Source organism: Electrona antarctica, assembly GCF_951216825.1.
Source record: "Electrona antarctica genome assembly, chromosome: 14".
NCBI lineage: Eukaryota > Metazoa > Chordata > Actinopteri > Myctophiformes > Myctophidae > Electrona > Electrona antarctica.
In genome coordinates, this window is record NC_136795.1 from 11,782,629 (window position 1) to 11,788,628 (window position 6,000).

A 6,000-nucleotide genomic window follows, 5' to 3' on the forward strand; every position below is an offset into this window, starting at 1 on the left:
GAAAAGTGTTTTTACCTCTAACTGCACGGATCTGTGGATAACTTTGTATGCCAACTCCCTAGAGGCCAAGGAAAAACCTTTGCCTGAAATTTTTCACATCTGCTCTTTATAGCGCCACCAGGAGGCCGACATATGTAAAACACATTTTCTAATATTACTCCTTCAGATTTTATCCAAATTTCACGCAAATCGGTACACATGCTCTCCATAGTCATGTGATCAAGACGCGTTTGTTTGATTTCTCATGATCCACCTTCATTGCCTACGATTGGCTTCTAAACCTTTCAGGAGTAGCCCGCTTTGTACCCGCTTTGTACAAATGGCCACAATTACTCAACGCAGCGTCCGATTGCGGTGAACCTGTGCATGCATATTCCCACCAGGCCAAGCCGCGTCACACACACACACACACACACACACACACACACACACACACAACTCAAAACAATGCAATTACTGCATAAATTGCATTATTCATATTGTACTCTCATCATCTGTCTGTCTGTCTGTCTGTCTGTCTGTCTGTCTGTCTCTGCCTGACTTTCTCTCTCTCTCTCCCTCCCCCTAATGGCGGTATTATGGTGGTGATGATTGCATAGTATATAGTATCCCGTATGCGTGCATTCGAGCACGTGTGTGTGGGTTAAGGTATTTGTATGTATATGGGTGTGTGTATGGGGGAATACACATGCATACAACAAATCATAGACAATATATTCATGTGTACGAGGCAACCACTTTGTGTACGTGTGTGTGTGTGTGTGTGTGTGTGTGTGTGTGTGTGTGTGTGTGTGTGTGTGTTTGTTTGTTCATGTACACACACACACACACACTAAGGCTGTCCCCAAACATTCAAGGTTCGAATGTTCGCTCGTTAGGGTTGGCACGTTTGTTTTTTTTATTTTTATTTTTTTATTAAATAAAAAATATTTCCCTTTTTTTATTAACTCGAAAATATATCTCGGCGAGAATGCGATATGAGCATGTAAAAAAAAGTAAGTTTCTAGTGCATTCCTGTCAGAGGGTTAGGGTTATAGGGTCATTTTTTAATGAAATATCTCCTAGTTCTGCTGTCCCATCTCCCGTGCACATTAATTTGCTGATTGGCCTACAGCTGAGGTGATTGACCTTTCTCACCTTGTTCTGTGAGAACAAAAGAGTTCCATTGAATGGAATGTCTGACGTCTCTCTCACACACACGGACACACACACACACCAGCATGATCGCTGACAGGGGAACCGTTCTTAGCAGCCATGATATATTAGCATATGTGACTAAATTTGACTGAGGGACTGCCATTGGATTTTTTTGAATTTTCGTTTTTTCAGGGAATCATAGCTTCAAATTGACATGTTGGTTGTTCAGTTTGGCCCACTAGTTTTGGAGATATGGCTTATAGAGTAATGTCTTGCAGAAAACAGCGAGTTGAGAAAACAGGCTTGAAAGGTTCACTTTTGTGGTCTCTAACATTACACCTAGCTACATGTTTAAGCATTTATTTCATATTTACATGTCGATTTCAGCTCTGACACTTTTTTCAGACATGCTCTAGTATGTGAAGAGTCTGCCTGTGCTATTAACTCATTTTGGAAAAAATGGCAGTCTCTCAGTCAAATCTGGTCACATATGCTCTCTAGCATCACATCACAAAAAGCAGGGAACTCTGATCATTGTTTCATCATTGCAAAACGGATACACAGGTGGAACAAATAACGAGCAATATACGCTGTTTTAGCTGCCTGCCAGCAAGCTCACATGAGCTTGCAAATCAGCTGTTTTCGCGGAGCCACTTGACGGTGTGTGCGTGTGTGTGTGTGTTGGGAGAGACGAGAGAGATTGATAAAAAGCAGGGGAGACGCGCTGCGCTCTGATCGAGACGGATATCTCAAAGGTTATTTTTTAAATTAATTAGAAACAAATGGTCCGGATGTTCGCTCGAACATTCCTGCCGAAGTTCGAGTCCTACAAAAAAGGGCTAAGGTACAGCCTTAACACACACACACACACACACACACACACACATGCTTTTTTATGTGAACACACATACACACACCCATACACACATATATATAAACACACACACATATATATATATATACACAGTACACACATAATAATAATGACAATAATAATATTATTGGAATTATTGAGAGCAATATTAATATTATTTGGGGGTAAGGGTTAATTAATACTAGAAAACTGTCATCATTTTCTCATCAATCATGTATCAATAAATCTGGAAATGCTTTTTCTGTCAAAAATCAAACGTCCAGCATTGTTTTTCTTTTCACTCCATTTTATAAGTGCAACAACCCTGAATCTTGTTTTCCTTATTTTGGCTTTTGTTTTCCTTTTTATGTAATAATTCAGTAAATTGTCAATAAGGTGGGCATAATAAGCTTCGGCTTCAGCCCTTTCCTTTTTGGTCAATTGTAAAACACAAACCTTTGTATATTGTATGTACAACAGATGTGATAAATGACCGAGACAACTAAACTAACTAACTAACTAACTAAGTCAAAGGTGTTTAATGCCAATATGAAAGTTTATTCCAGTATTGTTTGTGGCATACAAGTTAGTGAAGACAATTTAATCTGAAGTGCTGCTAAGTGAGCAGGGCTGAGCAGGAACCTAAAACAAAGAACGAAGCAACATTTACCTAATACTTTATCCACAAAACACACAGCCACACAGAGCAAGAGGTGTGTGTGCTGATTTCACAACCTGCGTTGACAAAAAAAAAAAAAAAAAGAAAACAAGATCACACTCGAGTGATTTAAAACTGATGTGTTCATAGGCCACGCACGTACACAACAGAATCTAACTCCCGTTTTCGGTGGAAAATTCCTGATGTCTGACTTCCCAGTAACTGATCATCAACACTAGTTGTCAGTTACATCAGGTGAGGACGGCAGATAGTTTGTTTGCTTTAATGCCAACACACATATACACGCACGCACGCACACACACACACACACACACACACACACACACACACACACACACACACACACACACACACACACACACACACACACACACACACACACACACACACACACACACACAGACTTTTAGATTAGATTTTAGATTATGTTCCGGGGTTTTGATACATAAAGCATGATGAAATGTTGAATGTTTTGCCTTCTATAGGTTGTTAATAGTATGGTCACATATTATGCCAATCCTGAAAATTGCTCAACATATGCAAGTTAGCATCCGGCATTTTCTACATGCTGGGGACCCATACTCAACAACAACATTTATAACACTAGACCTGTATGTGCCCGTCGCCCACCGGTCTATTTGGGAACGATGCAACTTGGGAGTTTAATAAACGAAAGTCCGAAAGGTAGATTCTATGGTAGATCCTACCTTTTCGTGAGAAGTAGGCCTATTTGTGTTTGTGAGAAGCACTTGTTTTCGTGAGAAGCATTCGTGTTCGTGAGAAGCATTCGTGTTCGTGAGAAGCATTTGTTTTCGTGAGAAGCATTGATACTTTTTCTTCCCATTGTTCGAACGGCATGCCTTGGCTTGGCATGGCAAACCACACCTATTCAAGCTACCTTTTGCCAAAACTAAAACTAGTTTAGCTGACGTAGAACGTCTCTATAATTATGATACACAGCCACAAATCCCCTCGACGTTGCAGCTAAGTGGCCCTCTTGCAATGGAAGCACCATCTGTAGCTTCTGATCCAATTAGTGAAATCCAAAACCCCAGTGTTGAATTGATGATTTGATCTATGTTGTCTATGTTAACACTTTGATTGCTACAGGATCTCGGCAGGCCTATTTTGATGTTGGTAACGTTTAACATTGCACAAAGGCCTTGTTCGGGGGCCCACAGCAAAATGTTCTCTTATAGCGAGAATCACACGCATACATCAAAAGAAAGCTGAACTTGTCCACTTCAATTTAAAAAATACATTTTGATTTTACCATGTTCCATTCTGGAGATATTGACCTTTTTGCACCATCTTGAACAGCGAGCAGAGTTATGGATGGTTTAAAGTCAGAGACATTGACAGGCAGATATAAAATTGAACCCAATAAATATCCTATACATCCTATACACCGAATGAAAGCCCTGGATGTGTACTTTTACGAGGAAAACAGTATACATTGATCCCATCTACAGTTAGACAGTAATTGGTTATTGAATGCAGCTTGTGCCCACCAGATAACTTCAGAGAAGACATGGACGTGAACTCCTCAATATTCACAAAATAAGGCCTATAGCGACATATAAATACTATATACCGTATGAAACAGAAGACTCTCTGCTTTCATAAGAAAAAAACTTCTACTGTAGTAATAATAAAAATCACACCCATGTGAAGTGAGTGGTGCAACTCTGTCCCATATTCTGTTCTCTGCTTATTCAATACAGCTCGCTATATACGGACTGAGGCAGAAAGTCATGTAAACCTTTTATTTACAGTTTGGTCTGTAAACTTCTACTGTAATAATAAAAATCACACCCCTGTGAGAGAGAATATCAGTTTCCATTACATATAGGACAGACTGACTGGTGTGGCCTTAAATGACCTGGCGGTGACATATGGTGACGCATCGACTTTGTCAGTTACTGGGAAGTCAGAGGTGAAGAGATTCCACAGAAAATTCTCAAGAAGGGGAAGGAGGTGTACCTGATTGTTGGGCTGACAACGTGCCATGGCTAACTGCCAGGCCACTGTGCTTTCTGCTCTACAGGGGCGGATACACCTTTTCCAGCGAAAACAGCTGACAAAATCGTTAGCAAAAAACAAGGTTCACTCCTAGACTTCATTCCTATGCCCAGCCTTTATTGTTTGTTTTTGTTTTTTTAACAAAACGCCCGTGGCTAGGGTTAAGTCATCATTATCAGGAAATGCGCTCAGAAAACAGACCTGTATTGCACGGTAAACCTACTTGAGTTGTTTTTTCAACTGCAAGTACAGTGCAACTCACGTCTGTTTGACTAAATCTAGAGGGTCTACGTGATTATACTGAAGTGCTGTTGATAAATTAAAAAATATTATCTGTATATAATGTATTCTGAGGCACTGCTGGACTTGTGCCACGGCACCCTATAGGGTGTCACCCATTCTGTATGGAGACTTACATAATGTAAGTCTGACATCATAGACTCCAAGTTGGCTATAGCATCAAGCACTATAGCCAACGGTATAAAAGGCAACAGAATGTCAGTGATAGATTTGCAACAAAGACCCCCAGAATCCACCCTCAGACCTGGAGGACCCTGATGAGGACCCGAGTCTTAGTGCTTTTTCTGGTTTTATCCTCTTAGCAGTTATTGTATTGACCTGTACCTTCCTTGGACTGTACCCACTCTGCAAACTGTTAATACAATTATTAAGGGACCAAGAAGTCACGAAGTGACTTTGGTCACTTATTAAGGGACCAAGAAGTCACGCAGTGAGTCACTTATTGCTTTTGTGTTTATTAGGGACCAAGAAGTCACGCAGTGACTTTGGTCACTTATTGTTTTTGTGTTTATTTTTCTTCTCCTTCTTCTCCTTCTCCTTCTCCTTCCGCCAAAAATAGCTGTTCTGACTGAATGGTGCAGTCGGTTTTCGCGAAACGCAGTAATCTGGTAGAGGGCCATGCCAAACGGTGAATATGCGAAGCCCAAGACGATTGGCCAAATGGTGGCGCTATAGCGCTCAATTGAAAATGCTAACTTTGAACGTGCATAGCTCATGAACCGTTTGACCGTTGGCAATGACACTTTGATACCCATATGCGTCTCCTCATGCTGAACAACTCTCGCGTTCTGACTTTTGACCTCTGACCTTTAGATCACCCGCCATTTTGAATTATATGATCAGTACTTCTTCTCCTTCCGCCAAAAATAGCTGTTCTGACTGAACCGTGCAGTCGGTTTTCGCAAAACTTGTCAACATGATAGAGGACCATGCCAAACGGTGGCATCATGATTGGCCAAATGGTGGCGCTATAGCACTCAATTGATGCAAAACTTGCAAACTTTGAACG